At 43.0% G+C, this 16,678-nt stretch overlaps 1 protein-coding gene across 3 annotated transcripts in view; it reads left to right on the plus strand.

Annotated features, from left to right (window-relative positions):
- The window catches only part of LOC149263020 (Putative methyltransferase family protein), a 346,478-nt gene that overhangs the window by 251,145 nt on the left and 78,655 nt on the right, over positions 1–16,678 (plus strand). The window lies entirely within an intron of this gene.

Raw genomic sequence — 16,678 nt, forward strand, 5'->3', positions numbered from 1 at the left:
ATGAGACCATGATGGCACAAACTCCTATGCTGCTGAGCTGGGGACTGCCTCTGAAACACGGACACCATCCTCTGAATGTCCTGGAAGAAGAAAACCGGGATGTTCATCATCCTCACTCGGGTAAAGTGCATCAACAGGCGAATGTGACAAGAGAAGACCTGTGAAAATCTTCCCTCGCATGTGAAGTAATGCATGATAAGCCGCATGATCGGAGCATACTCCCCCGGAGGAATCTGAAGGGAAAGACCCCTGACAAGTGACTCATGAATGCTGGCCTGACATATGGCTCAAAATAAACATAATCCAGCATTTTGCGCTTGGGCCACACCTCACCCACATTTGGTATCCCGGTAGCCTCTGAAATCACCTCCGGAGATAGTACAAAATTCACCCCTGCAAGAGTGACCTGCCCATCATGAAGGTGCAAAACAAATAAGCGGGCCAACTCCCTGTGGTGCTGAATCTGGGCAAGCCTCTCACAGAACTGAAAACATGACATATAACGGAAACAATTCACTGCCATAGGACAGGCCTGCAATTCTGCCAAAGAGGTGGGTTCCTCTCTCCTATGATGACCACCTTTGCCACCCTTACGAGGCCTCTGCTGTACCTCGATCTCTGTGGAAGAAGACCGGTCATCACCTTGCTCATAGGTTTCAGTGGTTGACATGGTGCTTTTGAGCAAAGTGAAGCAAATAGATAGAGTAAACTGCTGCCCTTGCCTGCAAAAATGCTGAGAAGTATGCTGTTTTCTAGGGGAAAAAAATCATAAGGGAAATGTTAGGGGAGGGATTTTTAATAAGGAATGGGAAAATATGTAAAAACAGGGATTTTTAAGGGATAATTCACAAAATGTCAAACTTATCATCTCATCTTCCATCATTAGGAAATCATTTGCAAAGAAATACTTTATTAGGGAAAATACGTATGATAGTCATCAAGGGAAAGAACATGCATTTGCAACAGGAGTATAGGACAACATAGATAGCTTGCTCCTTTGAGTTTTTTGTTTTTTCAATGTACATCATAAGGTAAACAGTGTTTTTCAAAGGATTTTATGTACATTTAGTCATAGGGGAACAAGGCTTCTTTTACATCTTGTCATAAGGGAAAAGGGATCTTAATTGAACAGGATTTTAGGGAAGGGGTAGAGAGGAAAACAGGGCTTGGTTTTGGGGAGACACAACAATATTCTTTTGCAAACAATATTTACAGCAATATGTCCATTTTATACATATACACAGCTGCATTTTTCTTGTTTTTGCTATGGATATGCAACAGCAGTGTGTCTTCTATTTTCCAATGACTATGCCCAGCAATATCTTTTTTTATTTGGTCATTTTGCTATATTATTGCTCTTTTCTCTTTTTACATAACATTTTTATCCTTGCTGTTGTTCATTTATTTTTCTTGCCGTGTGGAGGGTATTAGGGTTTGGGTAGAATACATGAAAGGGCATTAGGGTTTTGTAAAGGGATTTGGGATGAGAGATTTAGTATTTATTGCAATTGAGATAAGATATATATGACATTTGTGAATTTAATAAGAAACAAGGAGGGAATAAATAGGGATTTAAAGCCTTGAAAAAACATCAACCCTAGCATAATGTCTACATGAACAAGCAATCACCCAAATCCATTTCTCCTTACATTTCTTGGTGATAAACATATATATGCAAGCCCATCATTTCATGTTCCAAGCATTCAAACGCACTAGAAGACCCTACCTCGATCAGTTGAGCAAGCAAGAGGGCGATTTAGTCGATTTGGAGTGGTTCTGTAGAAGACAGCTTGAGTGGTCGCGCCCCTGCTCTGAGTGGTCGCGCCCTGCCTGAGTGGTCGCGCCCTTTAGAAAAATACACTGCAGAGGGGTCGCTGAGTGGTCGCGCCCCACCCAACTGGTCGCGCACTGAGCCTGAGTGGTCGCGCCCCTGAGAATGATTCCAACTTTCTGCAAATCGCCTCTTTTGACCTCTCACTCGTTTTTGCAAGCTCTCAAATGCATAATGAGGCTGTTTAGAGGGAAATTTACTCTTTATAGGCCCAATTTGAAAAAATTAACTTACCAAACCCACTTTCTAATGTTTTTGTTTTGACATTCACTTTTAACACTGTTTTGAGTTCACTTTGTCCTGAATTTGATCTTTTGAGTGCTTTAACTCCGTTCTTTTTGCAGGTTGGCCATCTGATGGACTCTGGCGAGGAGACCAGGGTTATTGCCGGCATTTTGAAGAATTTTGAAAATTTTCCTTATTTTTTGCAAATTTCACACGACCTTGGGTCTAAAAAGAGGGTTTTTAAATCCAAGGTATAAATGAGCTGTACCTGATGAAAATATCCATGAAACATATTTACATACCTCCTTCCGGCTTGCTGGGGACCCATGGACCTCTGACTCATGATCTTGCAATGACATTTGATCGAAACCCTAGACCTAAGACTTTGGACTTCAAGACAAAACAAAACAAGCGTGACACAAGTTCATTAACTGATATGACCTGACCCAGCAAAGCCAAGAAGGGAACAAGGACCAGCTCCTCCATCAGTTTTATGGCATGCCTAATGGAATGCAAAACTGACATCGATGAGACACCTACTTATGCATAATGCAAAGAGCTTTTGATCACCGATGGAGGGCTCAAGACCGACACTAACAGACCCCAAACCTTTACCTGAAAAATACAATAACTGGCTACCGAAGTTCAAAGCTGATGCTACCATAAGTGCCTGTGACTATATTGAAGAATTCTATTGGAACATTTCCTCTAGGTTGATATTCGATGATACATGATCATGATGCTTTTTGCTTTGTCTCTTGAAGGACAAGCAAGGGAATGGTACCTTAGTCTTCCCCCAGGATGCATTGACAACTCTGACCAACTTGAACATATGTTCACAAAGAGATGGTCATGTGATGCACTAGGAACCTTCAACATTGAGAAGTTCTATCAAATAAGTCGGGGAGGGAAGCTATCTGAGAATTCATCCAAAAATTTGATAGGTTAGTTAGGGATATCCTTAACCATTTGAAGCCCCCTGATGCTAACATACTTGACAAATTTATCAAAGCTGTGGGTGGCCACCTAACCTATGCATTGAGGGATAAGAAACCTGAAACCCTGGCTGAGGATAAAGATATAGCCATGGAAGTTGAACAAAACCTAAAGATTTCCAAGATGGATGTCAATGAACACCCTAAGGCTAAGGCTGAAATAAAAAGGGAAAATCCAAAGATCAACACGAAGAAACCCTTTTAGTTATTCTTAAGAAAATGGAGAAGCTCAGCAAAGAAATGAATTCATGAGAGAGGCTCTACATGAACAAGCTCACTACCTTGGAAAGGGCCCAAAAATCAAGCTATATCCCAGAAGGGAAGCCTTTCCCCAAGAAACAAAATGAGGAGGATAAGCCTAGCTCATCTCAAGTCCCCAACACTTTGGCTCCAACAAACGCTGCGGGGCAAAATTCATCCTCCGAAGATGAACAAAGTGATGACTATGAAAGTGATGAGGAAGAAGTCGAGGAGCAGGCTAATCTCGTAGAATTCGAAGCCTTCAACATTTTTCTTGGAGGTTCATATGCTCATCCTCCCATTAGTGAGTTCACTATTAAAGAAGAGAAGAAAGAGCTAATCCTCCACGCTGATGATAGTGGGAGATTCAAAGGGGTCCAATATTCACGAAAAGACAACAACAAAAATCCCACAACCTCCAAGGAAACCAACAAAGATGACTTGATTCCTAAGCAAGTCCCTCACAAAGAACCTCTCCTCCAAGATCCCCCTAAGAAGGATCCTTCGAAAAAGATTAATCCCAAAAAGGATCTCCAAAAGAAAGAACCTACCAAAGGGGACAAAGGTAAAGAGGTTGAGTTTGATATTGACTTAGAGACTGCTATAGGGAAGATGACTGTGTCGGTTCCGTTAAAGGAGATCGTGAAGCTTTCTCGACAACAATGGTAGGTTAAGAAATCCCAGGGCTTTGAAAGGGAGGAATTACCTGTGATATTTGCACTTAGCAATATTGTTAAGGGAAATATCAATTTTGTCAATTTTGTCAAATTTTGGATTACCACTTAGGAAAAGTGGGTTGTGGGACCCCTCTTAAAAGTTTTGAGCTACGGTAAGGGATCAACATAGAAGAAAAGAGTAAATCGAATGGTGGGGCCCACCCTAAGGAAGGAATACACTCCCCACTTGGTAGTACACACTCTTGGAGGGAAAGAGAGTGGGAAAGTCGAAGTATTGGCCCCACATGGGGAAATTGGAGACACAATGACAAACTAGGAGGAAGCACTCATTTTGGGGATCTTTGATCATTTGAATATTCACCCTTGACTAGCATGCTTGAGCTGAGAGCCAAGTCTGTATGTGTTGTTGAGCACACGAGATTTTCGAGCGAGAATCTCACCATACCTTCAGTGGACTTTGAGTGTAAGCCCAAGGAGGTGTCTTGCATCATTTTAGATCTGACTAGGGAGTTTGCTATAAGTGAATTTGTGGAGCTCGAGAGCAGGTGGGACACAGAAGGGGAGTATGCTGCCTTTGGAGGAGCTGGGAATTCGTTGGGATTTTTGGGACAACATAGGGCCACCAATTGCTGAAGTTTGGGAGTGCTTTCAGGGCTCCAATTCGTGGGAGATTGCAGAACAAACACAACTCGTACCAGGGACTGCGTGGGCCTGCACAGTGGTACTCTAGTGCCACACGTGGGAGCTTGGAGGAAGAAGGATTGAGGGCTGTAGCTTGTGGGGAAATTCCAGAGAGGCATTTTCTGAGTATTGTAGCCATTTTGGGGGCCTTTAGCAGGAATATCTACAGGTGGGGCTAAATACCTAATAGCAGAAGGAGTGAAGAGAAATTGGGCTGAAATTCTGGGCTCAACATTTGGCCAAACCCTTTCTAGGTTTTGATGGGTTATTGGTGGAGAGACCGGGGCTAATTTCCCAGAATTTTCTAAGCACTAGAAGAGGGTCAAATCAACCATTCTTTATAGCCAGGAGTTAGTTTTCTGGGGGATCAACGCAAAGCTATAGAGGGGACAACCATTCAACAATTGGGGTAGTTGATTTCATCACTTGGGCTTTGCTAGCTTGCCTTGGGCAAGCCCAGGTGCACACTTTCCAAACTTCTATTGTACCCCATACATTTATAATAAAATGGCTCAGGCCAATGCACTTTTTGGCTTATTTCATGGTGTCTAATTTGTGTGGAATTTTTGCTATGCATGCTTTGTTTATCATTGTAAAATTTCCTTAGGGATATTACAGTGGTATCAAAGCTCATAGTCTTGGCTCAGCCTGTGGGAGCAACTTTAGTCTATGACACCAGAGGATAAGCAGAACGTCACTTATAGGAGGTACAGGTACAGAAGCAGAGAGAGGCAGCTACAAATTACTCCTGACCCGGTTACCGTTGAACCAGAAGTTGAGAGGCTAGACATGGGGGATAATGGGGGAGACAAGGTGAGTAAAGAAGAGGAGTTTGCCCAACACCTCTTGAAGGCCATCAACGATCTGTCTAAAGGCATTGAGGCGCTGAGGCAACAAAACTGCAGCAACAACAAGGGCAAGGGGATTCAGGGAGAAACTCATCTAGGTGAGGGTTCTGGTACTTCGCACCACCATGCAGCGAATACACCCAACGTACCGCTTATTTCTAGTACACCACCCAGATCCACCATCCCCACATTTCTAGCATCTGGACCTGGAGGGCCGCAAGGGCAGGAGGAGATTCCCATGGGGGACTACTCTATGGAGTATCAACCCTATGGGCCCGAATCTAGAGAGGCCATCACCTTTAGGGACTTTTGTCAGCTAAAGGGCAACAACATGAGCAAGGGATAGAGTGGAGGAGGCTACATGCATGGCATCGACTTACAACGCACTATGGGGAGATTATTCCTCCCAACTTTTGATGGCTCACCCAAGAGCTCAACCAGAGCGTGGGTTGAGAAGTTAGATGTCTACTTCCAGCTCAATCAGATGACAGAGGTGGAGGCAATTAAAATTGCCATGTTGCACTTAGAGGGGGAAGCCCATGACTGGTGGTTCCATGGGTTGACCACGATGGGGCATGCAGGAGTTACGACCTATGAGGATTTCACTCAAAGGGTGCTGGAGCACTTTGAGAGGAGAGACCCAAAGGAACACTTTGGAGAGCTAACATGGCTCAAGCAGAAGGGGAGTGCTGAGGCTTATATCTCGGAGTTTTTGAGATTGTTAGTGATGGTGCCCGATTTATCAGAGGCCAGGAGGGTTTTCATGTTCTTGGAGGGGCTAACAGAGCCACTGAGGGGTTTGGTGAGGTCCAACAGGCCCACCACTTTGTAGGACGCAATTGGTAGAGCCCGAGACTTGCAAGATGCTCTACCTAGGACCAAAACGCAGATACCACCCAAATAGGTGTTCCAGCAGAGGAGGAGAGACACTAGGGCTCCACCATCGAGAGCCAACCAGGGGCGTGGACAGTTGGATGAGGAGACCAGGAGAGACCTCCGAAGGAGGAAGCTATGCTTCACTTGTCAGGAACCTTGGGCACTAGGCCATAGATGCACAGCGGGCAAGGCCCATTACATTGAGGTTTTCTCTGATAGTGACCATGAGGATGATGTAGAGTTGGAGGTAGGCGGAGATGATAGCATGACAGATGTGGAGAGGGAATCACCACCACCAGCACCATCAGGGGGAGTCCCTTTTGCACCAGCAAGAGGAGTCCTTGCGTCCTTACGTGGGGTTCCCAAATTTTTTACGTTGAGGATCAGAGGCACAGTGCAGGGACAGCGTGTCTCAGTTTTGGTGGACAGTGGGGCCACCCACAATTTCATTGATGCATAGATGGTTCAAAGGCGGGGCATCACGACTGAGGAGTTCAAGGGGTTCTCAGTCCTTGTGCCGGGGGATAGGACCATGTAGTGTACACGATACATTCCCGCTTTGACAGTGACCATGGGGAACTATTCAATGATGGATCATTTCTTCGTGGTGGATGTACTAGACACCAATGTGGTGATGGGTGTCCAGTGGCTCTATTCTCTTGGTCGAGTCACTACTGATTGGAGGAAGTTGGAGATGGAGTTTACAGGGCTGGATGGCAAATTAGTTGTTCTTCGGGGCATGCATTCTTACCCTCCACAAACAGTTTCAGCACACAGGATGGAGGCTGACCTGAGGCATGGTGACATTGAGTGGGTAGTGGAGTTGAGGATTTTTGAGGCTGGGGGTCAACCCAAGCCACCACACCCTGACATACAGGCCATTCTAGACAGGTACCTGGTAGTGTTTGGGGACATACTGCCAGGGCAACCACCTGACTGGGGGTTTGAGCACACGATTGAGCTAGATCCAGGGGTACAGGCAATTATTACCACTCCATACAGACATCTTAAGGCCTACAGGGATGAGATTGAGCGAGCCATTCAGGAGCTGCTGGCACTTGGGCACATTAGGCCTAGCTCTAGCCCCTTTGCTTCATTAGTTGTCTTGGTGAAGAAGAAGGATGGGACGTTACGCATGTGCATAGATTATCGAGCACTCAACAAAAAGACCCTGAAGAACCGCTACCCCATTCCACGCATAGATGAGTTGATGGATGAGCTGAGAGGAGCCAAGTACTTCTCCAAGATAGACTTGCATTCGGGGTACCACCAGATCAGAGTGAGGGATCAGGACATCCCCAAGACGACCTTCAGATGTCACTATGGGCACTTCGAGTTTCTGGTTATGCCTTTCGGGCTAACCAATGCACCGACCACTTTCCAATCTTGCATGAACCATGTGTTCCATGGGAAGTTGCGGAAGTTTGTACTGGTATTCTTCGATGACATTTTGATCTATAGCAGGACCTGGGAGGAGCATTTACAACACTTGGAGGTGGTGTTGTGTATTTTAGAGGAGCAACAGTTCTACGCCAAGCTGTCCAAGTGTGAGTTCGAGTTGACAGAGATGCTCTATTTGGGGCATATTATTGGGGAGGATGGCGTGAGGGTGCATGAGGAGAAGATTAGGGCCATCCGAGATTGGCCACTACCTTGAAATGTGACTGAGTTAAGGGGCTTCGTGGGCATATGCACCTATTACAGGAAGTTCGTAAAGGGCTTCTCACAGTTGGCAACTCCCCTCACGGATTTGACTAAGAAGGGGGCCTTTGCATGGACAGATAGGGCACAGGCAATGTTTGAACACCTCAAGGAGGTGATGAGCAGTTTTCCTGTATTAGCTCACCCTGATTTCACTCGACCATTCACCTTGGAGTGCGATGCATCAGGTGAAGACGTTGGTGCAATTCTGTCACAGGATGGCCATCCCATTAGTTTTGAGTGCCAGAAACTCCTTCTGCATGAGAGGTTGTATTCCATTTACGACAAGGAGATGTTGGCCATTATGCCTGCATTGGCCAAATTCCGGCAGTACTTAGTGGGCAACAGGTGTAGAGTGAACACTGACCACAACAATCTTTGCCACTTTCAGGGGTAGAAGGACCTCAATGACAAGCAACAATAATGGGTCAACAAAGTATAGGGCTACGATTTTGATATAGATTATATCAAGGGCAAGCACAATGTGGTGGCAGATGCCCTATCCAGGAGGCTCGCAACACTTTCCCTCATGAGCATTTGCCATGATTGGAAAGCACAGTGGCTGGTGGAATACTCCAAGGATCGTCAGTTGTGTGAGATCTTGGAGGGAACCTATGGGTATGAGTGCTACTGTGTGATGACAAATGTTATTTATTACAAGGGGCACGTCTATTTGTTTCTTGGCTCTTAGTTGAAGGACAAAATCCTCCACACAACACATGATTCACTATTGTTAGGACACTAGGGGTTCCTGAACACTTACAAGACAATTAGGGAGCATTTCTCATGGAAAGGCGTTAAGTGGGACGTGTTGAAGCATGTATAGGAGTGCGAGGCCTGCCAGAGGAACAAGGGGGAGTTAACTCATTCGACAGGGTTGTTGCAGCCTCTCCCTATTTCAGAGGGGAAATGGGAGAGCATCTCGATGGACTTCATCACAGGCTTCCTATGGTGCAGGGCCATGATTGCATCTATGTGGTGGTGGACAGGTTGACGAAGTATGCCCATTTCTTCGCTATACCCACCAGGTAATCTACTTCGCAATTTGCAGAGTTGTTCTTCAGGGAGGTTTTCTGGTTTCATGGTCTTCCCAAGAGCATAGTGAGTGACAAGGACAACCGCTTCATGGGGGCTTTTTGGCAAGAGCTTTTCAAGCTAGTGGGCACAGAGTTTACCCCCAACACTAGTTACCACCCGTAGACCGAGATCGTCAACAAATGGCTGGAGGGTTACTTGCAGAACTACGTGATAGGGCAGCAACAAGCATGGGCGAGATGGCTACACTTGGGGAAGTATTGCTACAATACTACCTATCAAATGTCCATCGGTATGTCACCTTTCCGCGCTTTGTATGGTTATGATGCATTATCTTTTGTTGACATTGTCTTTGGAGACAGCTGGGTCCCAAGGGCCATAGATTGGATCCAGGAGAGTCATGACATTCTCAAGGCTCTCAAGGATAACTTACAAACAATGCAAAACCAACAAAAGATGTATGCTGGCAGGCATCGAGTTGAGAGACTTTGAGGTGGGGGACCTAGTCTTTTTGCGCCTCCAACTCTACAGGCAGTCCACGCTGAAGCAAAAGGGGGCCGAGAAGCTCCAATCATGATTTTATGGGCCTTTTCGAGTGACTAGGAGGGTCGGTGAGGTGGCCTACGAGTTAGAACTTCTGCTGGGGAGCCGAGTGCACAATGTCTTCCATGTGTCGTGCCTTAAGGATGTATTGGGCTAGCAGTTGACAATGGTTCCAAAGCTACCTCCATTGGATGGTGATGGGCACCTGGTTTTAGAGCCCAAGGCCGTCTTAGATAATAGGGAGAGGAGGTTGAGGAGCAGGGTCATCAGGGAGTTTTTGATCCAGTGGAAGAACTTAACCGAGGAGGAGGCCACTTGGGAGGGTGAGCAAATTCTTTAGGATCCAACATTACAATTTCTTAGGGACAAGCAACATTTTGGCGGGGAGGACTGTGATATTCCCACTTAGCAATATTGCTAAGGGAAATATCAATTTTGTCAATCTTTGGATTATTACTTAGGAAAAGTGGGTTGTGGGACGCCTCTTAAAAGTTTTGAGCTAAGGTAAGGGCCCAACATAGGAGAAAAGAGTAAATCGAATGGTAGGGGATGGTGGGGGCCACCGCAAGGAAGGAATATGCTCCCCACTTGGTAGTATGCACTCTTGGAGGGAAAGAGAGTGGGAAAGTCAAAGGATAGGCCCCACATGGGAAAATTGGGGCACAATGACAAAATAGGAGGAAGCACCCATTTTGGGGATCTTTGATCATTTGAACATTCACCCTTGACTAGCACGCTTGAGATGAGATCCAAGTCTGTATGTGCTCTTGAGCATGTTAGCACTTCGTAAGTCCTCCAGGCTGAGGAGAGGAACCCAAAGGTAACCAAAAACCACTTTAAAACTTCAATCTAGCCCTTTCAGCTTCAAAGAGGGCTCTCTCTATATGAATCTTCAATCACTTGAATGACTAGTTGTCTTAGGTTTTAGGCTAGGTATTAAGATCAGAGAGGAATAGGTCTTAACAATTTGATGGCAGGGAAGAGGGAAAATCTATTTGGCATGTAGTCATATGGAGCTAATGATTTTCAGTGATATGATGGGAAAATGATGAATCCCTAGACAGGGACAAGGTAGGAAATCCTTATGATGTCTTTGTCAAATTTCGGCGTAGAGAGGTGAGCAGAGGAGTGGTGGAATTGATAACATCTAAAGCATCTAGCTGAGGATGAATTTTTGATATTACAATGGAGGAAAAACACTAGAATGCTTAGTGAGCTATAACAGAGCACTTAAAACTGAATTCTGAAATAAATTTTGCTTAACTAAACATTGAAGGCACAACATTTAAGCATGGCAATAACATAAGATAAAGAAACAAAACAGGAGATAAACATCACCATAAGAGACTAACACATAAGTCCCTGTAAAAGTAGACTTCAACTTTCATCATTCACTGAAACTTAATGAAAATGTACAATGTACAATGTCTTCTCTATCAAACCCTGACCAACCAACCAACCCTTTGCACACTAAAATTCATGAAATACATACAATCGACTCATCCCTGGACTAAGGAAGTCGAAATCCATCATTTTCCCAAAGATAGGAAGAGGTTACAATGCTTTAGGAATAAAATATTTGGAAAATCTTCCCATATCCTACTATCTAGGGTGTGGTTTTTGACTAACCAAAAATATGCTAATTGAAGACCAAATCATGGGATTTGGTTGAAAAATATTCAAAATTCATCAGCCAAATTAATTTGGAGTCAATTATGCCAAGTTGGAGGTACACCAAGTCAACTATCAAAAAAATTCTAGAAATTTGTCAACAAATCTAGCTTGGTGAAGTTGTTAAAAATGAGTCTCAAAGTGACACCTGTAATTCCCAAACTGTAACACCTGTGTAAAAACTGAGAGAGGTTTTTGTAGATGAGATTGTGCTTGAGAGAAACTTCTCTCAGTTTTCAAAAATTCTTCTCCAGCTCCTTGGAATCCATGCCCAAAAAGCATGAATAAAGCAAGAAATGACAAGATCTAAAAAATAGGCTGTAAAGATTCATTTGAATATTCCAAGCTATGGCCCCTGTTATAAAATTGAAGGACGTTTTTGTTATTTAGCTCGTGTTTGACAAAAACCTCTTTTAGTTTTTCAAGATTCATCTCCATTTGGTCAGAAACCAATTTTGAAGTTAATTTCTAAAACAATGAAAAACACAGCAAATCCCCCGCAACCAAAATCCAACAAGTTCATCCTTTGCATACTTCCGACCATCTCCTGTACTTAAGCTTGATTACAGGACCTTGATTAAGCGTTCTTATACTTAAGCTTGCTTGTGTGCATGTAGTTGTTTAAGCATAATACAAAGAGAGCGTTTTGATAATTTAGAAAACATTTTTCCAAATTTCAAACCTGCCTTCTTGAAAATCACCACCTACAACAAAAGCGCAACGAATTTCATTTGCATGGGTTTGACCAAGTGTTGAAATCTCTGACTGAGCAAAATAGTTGGTAGATGATGTTTATAACCTCATAAACCCTCATTGAAACTCCTCTTATGAAAAGAAGTGCAAAATCATTGATTTTCTTCATATCTTATATTCTTTGACATTAGCTCAGCGAAAAAGTGCAACGGAGAAGGAATAGATGTGAAATTGACTAGCTGAGCACCCTCTTGAACATTTTGAGATGAATTTTGAGGTATTAAACACAAAATGAACAAGAAAAACAAACTTCTAGAACTTGGAGGTCGTCAAGGTGCAAGAAACCATAGCAACTGTGAAAGCGCAATGCAAAGGAGAAGTGTAGCAACAACTTGTGGTGATAATGATATGATGAAGTATTTGATGTGACTTTGCAACTGACTTGAAAAGACACCACTGACTTGTCCCAATGATGAGAAAACAAAGACCCACTACTATCTTCACTCATGATTTGGATAACACATTACCCTAGACTTACTAAACCTAGACTTTAGGAAATCAATGACTATTTCCATCATTACTTGAAACATGTTTAACATAAACCTAACTTAGACAAAAACTAATCACATGGTCTCAGACTTCCCTCAAAAGACTAATAACTTGATCTCTAAGAGATCATAGCAAAACTTTACGAAATGACCAAAATAATAAAAAGACTAAGCTTGACTTTGATTACTATAACATAGGACACTAGTAGAGCACACGAGATTTTCGAGTGAGAATCTCACCCTACCTTCGGTGGACTTCAAGTGCTAGCCCAAGGAGGTGTCTTGCATCATTTCAGATTTGACCAAGGAGTTTGCCAAGTGATTTGTGGAGCTGGAGAGCAGGTGGGATGCAAAAGGGGAGTGTGCTGCCTTTGGAGGAGTTGGTTGTGGAGTTGGGAATTCGTTGGGATTTTAGGTACAACATAGGTTCACGAATTGCTGAAGTTTGGGAGTGCTTTCAAGGCTCCAATTCGTGGGAGACTGCAGAACAAACACAACTCGTACTAGAGATTGTGTGGGCTTGCGCAGTGGTACTCTAGTGCCTCACGTGGGAGCTTGGAGGAAGAAGGATTGAGGGTTGTAGCTTGTGGGGAAATTCTGGAGAGGCATTTACTGAGTATTGCAACCATTTTGGGGGCCTTCAGCAGGGATATCTACAGGTGGGTCGAAATACCCAACAGCTAGAGGAGTGAGGAGAAATTGGGCTGAAATTTCGGGGTCAACATTTGGCCAAACCCTTTCTGGGTTTTGGTGGGTTATTGGTGGAGAGACCGGGCCTAATTTCCCGAAATTTTCCGAGCACTGGAAGATGGTCAAATTAGCCATTCTTTACAACCAACAATTTAGTATTTTGGGGGATCAACATAGAGCTATAGAGGGGACAACCATTCAATAGTTGGGGTAGTTGATTTAATCACTTGGGCTTTTCTAGCTTGCCTTGGGAAAACCCAAGCGCACACTTTCCAAACTTCTATTCTACCCCATACATTTATAATAAAATTGCTTAGACCAATGCAGTTTTTGGATTATTTCATGGTGTATAATTTGTGTGGAATTTTTGTGGGTATTTTTTCTATGCATGTTTTTTTTATCATTGTAAAATTTCCTTAGGGATATTACATTATGCATAGTGTTACGAAACATTCACCTTCCGGATCTAAATCCAGGACATGAGCCAATCTTACTTACCTTAGCCGTAAATGACCTTCTATTACATAATTGCATGTTAGACTCAGGGGCTTTCGCAAACATCATGCCATTATAGGTCATGGAGCAATTGGGTCTCAACCAATGTTGCACGAAGCGGGGATGTTTGTTGGAAGCGGGGACGTGGAAGTGTCATTTCCCAAAAATCTAGGAAGCGAAGCGTTTGCGGAAACGTCTACTATATATATATATTTATATATATTTTTTTGCATTTATACTGAAAACAAACATCCCAAATACCAAATTAGTTGTAGAAGACATGAAAACGTGCATATTTTTGCATAAATCAAGATAGATATGGCATCCATGATTCCATTGTAGTTACTAGTATGTACATCAATGATTAATTATTCGAACATCAACCATCTATATTCTAGCAATTACTAACATACGTCAAATTTTTAACCATAGTATAAAACATAAAACATTTAAGCATTTTATAAAACATAAAACATAGAGCATATTATGATTTATCTAGCGAGTGAGCAACTGTCAACATTTGTCATGTCCAAAATTCAAATAATAATGTTTACAAAATAGGTCACTTGATTACCGCCAAGACAAAAAGGTTCAAATTCACAAGCCTACAAGTCTAATGATTAATCTATGACAAAAGTAGTAAATTGTGAATATATCTACTAATCTCTCCTCCTTCCACCACGAAGAGAACGTGGCGGTGGGCCTCCACGTGGTGGCAATGAAGAAGATGGTGCCTGTGGAAGTTGTGGCACTGAAACTGATGAAGACGAACCCGCTGTTGTTGGTGTTGAACCATGGAACCTAGGAACCAAGGGACCAAATGGGGGTGGCATCTCAACACGATCATCATCATCCTGGAATTGCTCAAAAAATTCACACACAAAAAAAAACACTAGTTAACAAAGAAAATTAAAAACATGAACTAGAGAAATGCTTTATAAGCAAAATTCATACCACAATGGACATACCTGGATAAGAGCATCCTCTAATTGCTCTAATCGCAACACTCCATCCTCCAAATTTGGCTCCTCTAGTTTCCTGCCCCAAATCTTAAGGTCTTTATTAATCTTTGCATCATCACAGTATTGGGACAACAATTGCAAGTTGTAATGAACATAAACCAAGCTCTTTGCCCAGTCTAAACTCAACCTGTTCCTTTTAACACTGTGGATGAAAGAATAAGAGCTCCAACACCTCTCTATAGAAGCAGTGTTTACCACCTGTGATAGCACCCGCAATGCCAAAGTCTGTAGAAGTGGAGTAGCCCCTCCATGCATGTTCCACCACTCAAGAGAAGAAAAAGTCTCTCGATCTCTAATTGCATGCATGCTCCCAAATGGACCAGTGTTAAGCGTATAGTTGCTCAACTGTCTCCGTACCATGGCAGCCTCCTCCTCATCAGGGACTAATTTACTCAATGCAATCATATATTTTTTGTGAACCTCTTGATCTTGGTGTGGTTTTCTCCTGCTCCCCCCCCAGGTGCTGGTGTTGAAAGCCATGATGGATGATAGTATTTAGGTGTCAAAACATATGCTAATGCATGCAATGGAACATTTAGCATTTCCCATCAGTTTTCCACCTCTGCATGAATATAATTGTACAAGGTGATATCTCTATGCTCAACAATGTCTTTAATCTGCGCAACATGCTATCCATTTGCTCATACACCTCCCCAATTATTGGTCGATCTGAATCTCCAAACTTGATCATGTAATAAATTGGTTTGGTGAATTGCAAAACATATTTAACCTGTGACCAAAAGTACATGTCAAGAATAGTGTCCTTGGCTGCATTAGCACCATCTCTATCAATGTTAATTTCATCCCATGTTTCAACACACACCATATTAGTTAAAGCTTGTCTCACCTTCACTAGCCGCCTAAAGGTGAGGTAATAACTGGCAAATCTTGTCTTTGCAAGTTTAAGCAACTGCAACTTGGAGTAAGTGCCATAGAAGTAGTTTACCCTTGTATGCCCTGTGATGAATTTAATGAGTTGCTTCCCTCTCCTGTAATGCTCATTAATCCGCCCACATTCTTTATGCTTCACAATATCATGCATCAAAAGGTTCAATGTGTGAACCAAGCACCCAGACCAAAAGATGTGTGGATGAGTACGCTCAATAATTTTTCCTGCTGCCTTACAATTTGCTGCATTATCTGTGATCACTTGAACCACATTATTTGGACCAACATCTTTGATTGATTGCAATAGGAGATCTGCAATGTTTTGGGAAGATGCACTAATGGAGGAGGAGTCATGACATGTAATAAAGACTGCACCATTAGCAGAAACACCAAGAACATTTATCAAATGTTGGTTTCTAATATTTGTCCACTCATCTGATACAATGGATACCCAACAATCTACCCACTCATTTGTAAAACGTGTCAAAGCTCTTTGAACCTTTGCTTTTTCTCTTTCTAATAAAACTGTTCTAGCTTTCTCATAGTTGGGGGACTTGTATCCTTTTGGGGCTTCATTGATGGCCTTTACCATTTCATGCCAATAGGGAGAGCGAAGCACATTAAATGGTACACTGCAAGCACAAAGAAATTGGACTATCTTTCCATCCACATCATCCCTTCCAGCAACATTAAGGAAATCCCCTATTGTTCTTTTACCTCCAGAGCTTCTAGAAGTACCATGAGGAGATGAGCTACCAAATCTAGAGGTTGCACTTGATTCATAATGAGTTTTTTGTTTCTTGCTTTTTTGTTGTGCAACCTCCTCTATTTGGATGTATTTTCTTCTTTGTTCAGCTGAAATGTTTGGGCAAATTTGTATCCCCACAACACCCTTTTTATCATCACTGTCCATCACCCCACAAAGATGCCTCCTCACACGGCTATATGAACCACTAAATGGTTTTCCTCTATGACAACCATGAGGGCACAAAAATTTGTAGCTTCCACCACCCTTTCCC

This window comes from Pinus tabuliformis, chromosome 6 (genome assembly GCF_031772625.1).
Source record: "Pinus tabuliformis cultivar Carrire ecotype Pingquan chromosome 6, CPIR1, whole genome shotgun sequence".
NCBI lineage: Eukaryota > Viridiplantae > Streptophyta > Pinopsida > Pinales > Pinaceae > Pinus > Pinus tabuliformis.